Here is an 11,371-nt window from a genome sequence, read left to right on the forward strand (position 1 = left end):
CCAAGCCTGGTGGATTATATTTCCCTTGTTATGTGTTCTTTCAGCCCTCTGTGCTTCCCCCTTTCTTGTTGTGTTTACCCAAAATTGTTTGTTTAAAAACTACTTTCCACCACACTACATGTTTCAAGAAAGCAAACATTGTGTCTTGTTCATCTCTGTATCCTGAGTGCCTTGAACCATGCCTGATACATACAAAACATTTAACATATATTTATGGAATGAAAAAATCTAGTCCAGCCTCATTGTAGAGATGGAAATATGGAGGCCCATAGAGAGAGAGGGATTTACTCATGGCCGCACAGAGAAGCAATGGCTAAGAAAAGACTGTAGCCCAGGACTCCTAACTTCTGGTGAAATTCTCTTTTCTAGACATGCACCTTCACTATAGTACTCGTTACTTGTGCATACTTATGTGAATTCCTTGGGGGAAGGGACCATATCTTTTATATTTTTCAGAGGCACTGATAAAGAACTTTATTTTTATCAACTATTTTTAATTAACATATAATCTATTATTTGATTCAAGGGTAAAGGTCAGTGATTCATCAGTCTTACACAGCTCACAGAAATCACCATAGCATATACCCTCCCCAGTGTCCATCACCCAGCCTCCCCATCCCTCCTACTACCCCCACCCCTCTAGCAATCCTCAGTTTGTTTCCTGAGATTAAGAGTCTCTTATGGTTTGTCTCCCTCTGTGGTTTCGTCTTGTTTCATTTTTCCCTCCCTTCCCCTATGATCCTCTGTCTTGTTTCTGAGAGAACGATTCACATTTTATGCATGTGCTGTCCAATTAGCTACTAGCTACATGTGGCAATCGAACTGGAAACATAGCTAGTCCAAATTGCGATGTACTGCATATGCAAAATGCACACTACATTGCAAAGAATGTAAAATATCTCATTAATAATTTTTTTAAATTGCTTATAGGTTAAGATAACATTTTGCGTGCATTGGGTTAATACAATATATTATCAAAATTACTTTCACTTATTCATTTTTCAAATTGTAATGTAGCTATTAGAAAATTTATAACTCATATTATATTCTATTGGATATACTTTACTCATCTATTGTATATTTTTCCCCCTTGGTACCAAGCATAGAGCTTTGCATCCAGTAAATGCTCAGCACAGCCTATTGAAAAAAGTTGAGTTGTAGTTGGTAGGGCAATTGCTGCCACCTCTCTTGTCATTATCACTGGGCTTGTGGGGAACATCATAGTAAATCTTCCATCCCCAGGCTCAGGTATACATGAAGTTTTCCCATCCTGGCCTGGAGGTTCCCTATAGAATACATCAACCTTTGGTTTCTTTACAGAGGAAGCCCCAGTGCCATCATATACACAGCAATCACTGGGGTTAGGGTGGAGAACTTGCAGTTCTGGGGTAACTATTTCATGTTTGGCCTGTGAAGAAAAGGGATCAGACATGATTCTGACTCTGGGCAGTTCTTGGGAGGGACAGACACACAAGTGTGGTATGAACAGGCTTTAGACACTAGAGGCAATCATAACAGGGAACAATTGTTTTCAGTGAGAGAAGGGTGGTCAGAGAAGGCTTTTTAGAGACAATGAACATCATTATTTTCTCTCTCCATCTTTTAAGATCTAGCTAAAATCTACTTTCCCAAGAACCATCTCTTTGCCCCCTGCCCTAGAATAATCACACTCTTCTGACAGCACATTGTACTTTTGTCAAATTACTTATCTCAAAGACATAGTTCTTTGGGTGCATGCCTGCCCAAGAATCCCTCAATATGAGCTGAGGCTCAGATAGGCTGTGCATAATTTTTTTTAAGATTTTATTTATTTATTTGAGAGAGAGACAGTGAGAGAGAGCATGAGCGAGGAGAAGGTCAGAAGGAGAAGCAGACTCCCCGTGGAGCTGGGAGCCTGATGCGGGACTCGATGCCAGGACTCCGGGATCATGACCTGAGCCGAAGGCAGTCTTCCAACCAACTGAGCCACCCAGGCAGGCGTCCCTGGGCATAATTTTTCAAGGGCATATAGTTAATGAGTTACAGAGGTGGGTCTATAACTCAGGAGCTAAAACCTACAGTGGAAGACACAATGACTCTGACTCAAAATTCAGTTGTTCTTTCCATTCTGGCACTGAGTGAATAAATTGATGTGTCTACAGTGTGGGACTCCAGAACTGCCTAACAGCTCTCTTCTCCCTCATCCTAAATGGGCTAACCCAGTCACCACCCCCTAACCAAGGCAAAAGGCATCCAAAATGAGAGAATTGTGCATCTTTTTGGTGGACAAGAGACCTAGAGGAAAAGTTCCCTTTGTGCAAAGTTGGCCCTTCTCAACATGCTTTGTGCTTGTGAGGTAAAGAGGAACTTCAGTCATCCCAATATATTTGCTCTAATTCAGGTCTTCTGCATAGATGGCATGATTTGCAGGTCCTTCTGGCTCCTAATGCACTCTTTCATGGACGTACTGTGTGGTTCAAAGTGATCACTATTAATTACTATTTTCGGTAAAGACATTGTCTCCAAAATGCCCCTGTTAAAAAGCTAGTAGATTATTTTAACTGATGTGTCAGGAAAAAAAAAAAAGAGTGGAAAGCTGAAATTACTCAATATCTGTGCAGTGAGTAGAAAGGAGGGAGCCCCTCCCTAAGAAAGTGTCCACAGGACAATCCTGACTCTACCCCAAGCTTTTAGTCAGAAACAAAAATAAAAAGGAACTGAATCTTTCCAGAAGCCATATCTGGGGAAACTGTTCTCAAGGCCATAGCCAATAAATCATTCTGGTAGAAGGAAATTTCTGCAAAGTAGTGTAATAGCAAGTGGGAATCTCTTCTAAGCTGAAGCCCACAGTGAGGGAGGGGCAGGGATAGAGAGGTTTATAAAGAAACTAGGGTTAAAGCCTCTGCCTTCAGCCCAGGTCATGATCCCAGGGTCCTGGGATCAAACCCCAAATCAGGCTCTCCACTCAGCAGGGAACCTACCTCCCCTGCCTTCTCTCTCCACTGCCTCTCTTCCTGCTTGTGATTTCTGCCTGTCAATTAAATTAAAAAAAAAAAAAAAAAGCTGTGGCCTGATCTCAAATCTGCCAAGTAACCATGTGGCAGAGGGTCCTCATTTCCATGTTTTGGTGGATTGGAAGGGATGATACAATCTCCCTGATTCACAGAAATGGTAGTTGATTGTTGAAAACATAACTAGCAAAGTACTTTAACAGTTGAGAGAAAAAAATGAGATATAAAATTAGGAGTTCCTTAGAGCAGACTTTACACAAAATTTTGCCCAGGGGACCCTGTCACTTAATTCCTTCCATGATGATCTCTAGCTACTTAAGAACTTCCCTTTATGTTACATTCTTTTTCTGGGGATTAACTTCCAAGTTCCATACTCTTTAACTCTGATAGCCCATTATATTGAAGTAATATTTTTATCTAGTGTTAAAAAGCAAACCAGTTATATGAAAATTTTCATGAGTAATTATATTTCAATAAGTTATTTTACTTACATGTTTACATTTTTTTCATCTTCATTTTCTACTTTATTTTTTTAATTTATTTTTATTTTTTTTATTTTCAGCATAACAGTATTCTTTGTTTTTGCACCACACCCAGCGCTCCGTGCAATCGGCGCCCCCTCCAACACCCACCACCTGGTTCCCCCAACCTCCCACTCCCCGCCCCCTCAAAACCCCCAGATTGCCCTTCCAGGCGCCCCACAGGCCATAGCCTTTTTAATGGCCAATCCATTTTTCTACAGTGTCCATTTAGACACCTAGACCAGAAAACTCTCACTAAAGATTCTATGTGCTGGTAAGATGATCATATCACATGAGTAACATGAGAGGCTTGAGGGGTAGTGTTTGGAGGAAAGCAAATTATAGAAATGGAACTATTTTAGAAATATTAACAACCCCACCACTAACTTCCTACCCTGCTCCATATACCACCAGAATGTTGCTTATAAATTTACATCACCTAATTTCACTTGCTTTGTTATTCACTCATTAAACATTCAGCAAATATTTATTGAGTATGCATGAAGTGACAGGCTTTATGCTTAATGCCTGCAACACATTCAAGAACAAAATAAATTCCCTTTATTTTACCTTATTATACAGATATTGCAAGATTTGCAAGTTCCTTAATAGCAAAATGCATTTTCTTTTGTTCAAGTACTTAGTCTCTCCCTACTCTGGCCTAATGAATATTTGCTAAAATTAATGGAATTGAATGAAATAGGACAGATTAGAATGAAATACAATGTGTTCTGACCCCACATCCTACACCCAGGTCATGTTTGTCTTAGGCTGTTTAGGGCTTAAATAGAGGCAATGAAGAATGGCAAATGTAGCAAACAACTGAAAATATGTCAGTGTTTCCCAAAGTAAGATCTTTAGATCTTTAGGGTTGCCTGGGTGGCTCAAGAGGTTGAGCGGCAGAGGGTGCCTGGGTGGCTCAGTGGGTTAAAGCCTCTGCCTTTGGATCAGGTCGTGATCCCAGGGTCCTGGGATGGAGCCCTGCATTGGGCTCTCTGCTCGGCGGGGAGCCTGCCTCCCCCTCTCTCTGTTCCTCCCTCTTTGCCTACTTGTGATTTCTGTCTTTCAAATAAATAAAATCTTAAGAAAAAAAAAAAAAAGAGGCTGAGTGGCAGGCTCCTGAATTCAACTCAGGTCATGATCTCAGGGTCCTGGGATGGAACCCTGTATCAGGCTATACAATTAATTGGAAGTCAGCTTGAGCTTCTCTCCCTCTGGCCCCACATCCCTGCCATGTGCTTTCTCCTTCCCTCTCTCTTTCTCTCTCTCTCTCAAATAAATACATCTTTAAAAAAAAAAAAAGAACTTTAAACCATAAACATCAGAATCATCTCAGATATTTTTTAAAAGTCAAAATTCTATAACAGCAGTGCAGATCTACTAAGAGGAAATCTCCCAAGGAAGTCTGCAGGCATCCTGGAGACTCTTCAGCACATTCAGGTTTGAAAAACACTGCTTTTAACCTCAAGTCAGAGCTGGAGACAATAAAACAATATTTGTTTTATTTGGCGCTCTGTTCCCAGAGTGCCAAATCACTTATAAATGACTTATTTTTGTATCTCTTCAGTTGACTCAAGTTCAATTGCTACTACTTGGTAGACAAATGACAATTTTTTTTTAAAGGCTCTTTAGATAAGGTCCTGGAGTTGAGATGTTATCTGGAGCTTATCTAGCATCTGATTGAGCCATTGACTTTTCTGGAAGTTCTGCAAAGGGCAAATAGCTTTTCTCCAAAACTATCTAGTGATGACTTTCTTTGGTTCTTTTATTTTATCTGAATAATTAACTCAAGTAAATGTAGCTTTTTGGTCTAAAAAAAAAAAAAGGAAACCAGGGAATATTTGAGTTGGAGAGGTCACTAAGAACATCTAGTCAAGCTTCTACTGAATAGTGAAAAACCAAAGCTAAGGGAGGAAACAGAGCTAACAGATCTGGGACTGGGGCACAAGGCTCCTTCCTGACTCCAGCATATAGGCTTTTCTCTTGAACCTTAATTTAAAAGACTGTATATAGCTTGGATAGATTATTCACCAGGGCTTGAGCACTGCTCAGGGTCCTACTTCTGTTATGTAGATTAAGGACTGGGACTTGAGCACTGCAATCATTGAAAGCAATCACAGGTATACCCTAAAACCATTGAAAAAATTGTCTCTCCCTTCTGCCATGTTGTCAGGATTCATGATGTAGAGCACTGCATAATGGGAATCCAACGTCTTCTAGACTGTGAATGGGGACTGCCCAAGGATTGCAAACACAAGGTGCTAGGAAGTCACTCACTTTCTTCTCACACTTTTCATGAAGCCTGAAAGACACAGTTGAACCTAAGGGTCTTTTACCATATTTTCCTTCTCAAGGTCAGCTACTTTATTCTCTCCTTGTAGCCATTGTGAGAGAGTAGAAAATGCTTAACGTTTGGAATAAAAAAGATCTGAATAGGAATTCTATCTTCTCAATTAATTCTTAATTTTGTTTTTGTAGGCAAGCCATTTCTCTTCTATGTGCCTCAGTTTCTTCATCCTCTCATAGGGATGATGATATCATAACAGAGAGTTGACGATTAAATGAGATAACACATGTAAAGCACATAATCTTATTATTAATAGATGTGAATTTCCTTCAAAGTAGCTGGATGCTAAAATATTATTTATAGTCAGAGATGTGCCAGCAAGGGCTAGCTTCATAGGCATGTGACCTGTAAAATTTCCCAGGTGCCATGCTTAGAAGACCCCACACAAACAAGGGTTAATGTTTTGCTGTTACCATCCTGAAATTCTTCTTCTTATTTTTTTTTAATAGCAGGCCCTCATTACATTTTACACTAGGTCCTGCAAATTGTGTAGCTGAGAATCCATGTGTATGTGAGAAGCCATGCCACAGGAAAGTAAAAAGGGTATATCGGGATAAGGAGGCATTCTAACAGTGAAAAAACCCTTGTTTTGGAGTTGATAGAAGTGGGTTTAAATTCCAACTATGCCACTAATTTGCTTTTTGATATCAGGCATTTTCTTTCATCTCTCAGATGGTCTGTTTCTCTATTTTGACACTATGGATTTTCATTTGATAATGTCTCAGCTGTGACATCCCAGTATTCTCTCATTAACATTGGGAAAAGCATTAATGCAGCTTGGAGCTCCCTTATTGTAGCTTGGAGAACCAGTATTTGTTAGAGGTCAGCTTTGAGTGGGTGGGGGTGGGGGCTGAGGGTGGTTTGTGGCAGTGGGAACTGTTGCTGCAGTAGTGAACCCTTTCACAACAGCACTGTTTTGTCATTTTGCACCCAGATTTCCGTTGGCTAACCTCAGCCTTATCTTCCTCATTTCTGTTTCCTCTTGAAGACACCAAAGGCCCTTCAAAACACACGGCCTTCCTACTCCAGGCAAAAAGCTCAATTATATCTGGCCTCTGCAGTTTGTCTCATCACCAGGGAACCTTTGCCTCCTCTGAGAACAAGGCACCACTCCAGTAACAGGTATAATATCTGTTTGTTCTCTCTGCTTGAATTCCCAGGTTGAGGTAGTGTCTGTGGCTACCAAATATGGCTTGGACCTGCCTATCACACTTTCCTTATACTCTCTTCAGAGATTCTGGGTCAAGAGTGGGTGAGAGGAAGGTTCCCAGTGGTCTTCTATCCTAAAAATTCTAATAGTGAGAAGGGAGGATGACATTTCTTCTTTAAACATGCTTTTAAAGAGATAGCCTCACGGAAGTGGAATATTTTCTGGACTCAGGGGTCAGGAAATTTGAGTAGTAGCCCTGATTTTGCCATTTACCTAGATATGCTTTTAGTTTTTATAACCCTTATTTTGATGGTTGTCAACTCTCTGTTGAGAAAGGACATGAGTGATGCTGAGTAAATATTTCTGGGTGGGGCTGAATGTGGTGATGAACCATGCCTAAAACATCCATACTGCCTCCAGTATATATGAGGAGGCCCAACTGGATGAGGTACAGTGCAAGTCCTGTTGTTTGTTGTGTTAACCTTGCCAGGGTAGGTCAAGGGACAAAGGATGTTGTTTTATGTAGTATTTTAGATCAAGGGAAGAGCTTTCAGAGTTCCTTAATATTATTATTTGTATCTTCTTCCTATGGGTCTGACCAGCCTTTCTCAACTGAACCTGATTTTCTTATGTATACTATTGTGGAGAGTCAGGGACTAGAACATCAAGAGTGGAAATAAAACCTACCTAGTTTCAGCTCAGCCACTGACTCCTTCCATTAATACTAGAGTAACATGGTCTCTAAGCCTCTTAATACTCTATGAGTGTACTAAGAAGAAATCTTTAGCCACTTCATATCTCTCTCTCTCTCTTTCTCTCTCTCTCTCTTTTATGAAGTCAGAAAGGGCTTTCAGAAGGATACTGACACCTCCAGTTTATCCAAGTCTTCTCATAGGAGGTGGTAACCAATGAGGGTAATGAGAGAAAAAGGCACCAGTCTAGTTCTCTGTCTTGCCATCCTGAACCCAAACTCCATTAATCATATTTCTTGGCTAGGCACACCCACAGGGTCTGAGCCAAAGTGCCTGAGACCACCTATATGGGAAGCTCTGGAAAGCTCAACAAACTCTTTCCTAACGATTCTGCCAGGTAAGTCTTCTTGTCCCCATTTCCAGAGAAGACATCTGAAGCTCAAAGAAAGATTTGCCCGATGTCATGATTGGCTGGTTGGTACCCAAGGCATTAGAATCCAAGTTTGTATTACTCTTCACACTATACCATATATGGTGGACCAAGATTATTGCTTTGGCTGAAAGACACACACTTCTGGGTGGCTTGAAGTGGATTGACTAGGAACAGAAGTGAGGGGATGGGAAAAACTCTTTGTAGTCTTATATTTTAAATCACTCCTAGATCTCAAATTTGAGAAGCATGTCACCCTCTCACCAACATACATTAAACCAAAAGAGTTGAGTTTTTAAAACAACAATGTTGTTGTTGCTGCTGCCACTATTGTTGTTGTTGTTCCTGAAAGACAAGTCCCTCTGCCTTGTCTTAACTGGGAGAGGTCATTCTGACCTCATGGGGCAGTTTTCTATTCCTGACAATCTTGCAATGTTTGCCATTTTCATCCCAGTATTTAATATAGGCCAGCTACTATCTCACAGATCAATTGCCACAGTAGGGAGGGTGAGACATTAGACACAGACAACCTGGAATTTTTTATCAACAGGATCTGTCTGTTACCAAGGGAACTTCCCTAGAAGTTCCAGACCTGACCATGTTGCTGGCAGCTTCCTCATTTCCCTAATGGCTGTGGGTGGGAAGATCTGTGTGCCTCATTGCCATGTTTTCTCCTTGTCTTTGCCATCCTTGTGCATGTGTCTCCCTTTTCCCAGAGAGATATACATAACAGGGAGGTAACAGAACCAATGAGGAAATCTGAGAGGCACAATGGAGTGATATAGGGCACAGCCTAAACTGTGAACCACTTGTATAATCTTAAGCAACTCTCTTCCTCAGTATGAACCTTAGTTTCCTTATTTGTATGAGTGGGTAAGATTAGATGATGGTCATTTCATAGCTGCCATTCTTGAGTCCTGATGGGGCAAGTGGGGCCATGTTAAGCAAACCTGAGACCATAAAGCATTCCTGTTTCATCTGTCCTGACCTTGTTAAATCAATTATCAATGGCCCTTGCTTTCCTTCTGGTAACACAACCACCATTTTTGAACATTTGTTATATATCAAATACTGAATTAAAGGTTTTATATACATTATTTCATGCCATTTTCACAATAACTTATTAGATAAGTACTCGTACCCATTTTGTGCATGTAGAAAACAAGCTCAGAGAGATGAAATAATTTATCTGAGGTTTCCTAGCTGCTTAATGACAGAGCCAAAATTCAAGCACATGTTTAACCTCAAAGTCTATGTTCACAACTACAAGACTGTGGGAGGGTTGAGAAGGGGGTATGGACACTGACTCTGGGATCTAATTCCTTCCTGAGGTCAGAAAGGCAAGACAATGACCAAATTCCCTCCCTACTGCACATAGGAGCCCCATTGAAGCTTGAAACACCAAGAGATGCCATAGCTATAGTACATAGGCCTGAAGACACCAACTTGAGCCCTCGGGCCTCATCTGTGATCTCAACTTAGCCTTCCCATAGGATCCATCTTCTGATTGGAATCCTTATGTCTATTTTGCTCACTTCCATATTCTGATGTTTCAGCTAGTCCTTATCCTCTGCAGTTTCTCTGGGGCTCAGGGTATGACTCCTTTTTCTTTCTTTCCCTCCAGGGTCACATCTCCCAGGAAGATTTTGCCTCCCCACTGAAGCCCCTGGTCTGGCCTCCTGCAGTGTCATGCTCCGTGTATTTGACAAGCTGAGTTGGACACTCCATGTGGCAGAGTGTCAGTTTGTCAAATACCCCAAGTGCGGCACATGCCTAACAGCTCCAGGCCAGGGTAGTTGGGATATAACAAATAAACTGCTGCTGGATACAAGATCACTTGCCAAACAAAAACTAAGCTCTCACAAGTTATTTTCAGTGACTTTGAAGGGACTGAAGCATTGTATCTGAGGTTGCCAGGGGGAAAGTGAGGTGATTCTTGAAGCTCCAGTCTATACTGTTTCTATATTGTCAGAACCTGAGGGAGGGATAATGGTCTTGGAAAAGTACATAGGGCCTAGGGATGGAAGTGCTCTTTGATTCATATTTTCTTTCTTCACATTACTCTACAGAATCTTCCAGTAAGGATATCAGAATTTTCACACAAGCTTCATGACAGGGCTTAGAAATCTACTTTCCTAATTCTCAGCTTTTTTTTTAAATTTATTTTTTATTTATTTTCAGCATAACAGTATTCATTATTTTTTCACCACACCCAGTGCTCCATGCAATCTGTGCCCTCTTTAATACCCACCACTTGGTACCCCAACCTCCCACCCTCCCCGCCACTTCAAACCCCTCAGATTGTTTTTCAGAGTCCATAGTCTCTCATGGTTCACCTCCCCTTCCAATTTCCCCCAACTCCCTTCTCCTCTCTAACTCCCCATGTCCTCCATGCTATTTGTTATGCTCCACAAATAAGTGAAACCATATGATAATTAACACTCTCACACATTTTGTTTAGCATAATCCCCTCCAGTTCCATCCACATCAATGCAAATGGTGGGTATTCATCCTTTCTGATGGCTGAGTAATATTGCATTGTATATTCCATTGTAAATATGAACCACATCCTCTTTATCTATTCATGTGTTGAAGGGCATCTGGACTCCTTCCACAGTTTGATCATATGGTTTCACTTATATGTGGAACATAAGAAATAGCATGGGGGACATTAGGAGAAGGAAGGGGAAAATGAAGGGTGAAAATCAAAGGGGGAGATGAACCATGAGAGACTATGGACTGAGGGTTTCAGAGGGGTGGGGGTGGGGAGATGGGTTAGTCCAGTGATGGATATTAAAGAGGGCATGTATTGCATATAGTAGGTGTTACATGCAGACAATGAACTATGGAACACTACATCAAAAACTAATGATGAGCTGTGTGGTGACTAACATAACATAATTTAAAAAAAAAAAGAAAAAAAACTGGAAGAGATTATGCTGAGTGAAATAAGTCAAGCAGAGAGGGTCAATTATCATATGGTTTCACTTATTTGTGGAGCATAACAAATAGCATGGAGGATATGGGGAGTTAAAGAGGAGAAGGGAGTTGGGGGAAATTGGAAGGGGAGGTCAACCATCAGAGACTATGGACTCTGAAAAACAATCTGAGGGTTTTGAAGGGGCGGGGGGTGGGAGGTCAGGGTACCAGGTGGTGGGTATTATAGAGGGCACGGATTGCATGGAGCACTGGGTGTGGTGCAAAAATAATGAATACTGTTATGCTGAAAATAAAAAAATAA

The 11,371-nt window shown here is 41.0% G+C and overlaps 1 long non-coding RNA gene across 1 annotated transcript; it reads left to right on the top strand.

Moving 5' to 3' along the window:
* Positions 1 to 6,810: 6,810 nt before the first annotated feature.
* Positions 6,811 to 10,330, top strand: LOC116583406. Its single transcript, XR_004282713.1, has 3 exons — positions 6,811 to 6,980; positions 8,005 to 8,097; positions 9,755 to 10,330. It is a non-coding gene; the product is annotated as an uncharacterized LOC116583406 (long non-coding RNA).
* The last annotated feature ends 1,041 nt before the right edge of the window (positions 10,331 to 11,371 follow it).

The sequence above is a fragment of the Mustela erminea genome, chromosome X (genome assembly GCF_009829155.1).
Source record: "Mustela erminea isolate mMusErm1 chromosome X, mMusErm1.Pri, whole genome shotgun sequence".
Lineage (NCBI taxonomy): Eukaryota > Metazoa > Chordata > Mammalia > Carnivora > Mustelidae > Mustela > Mustela erminea.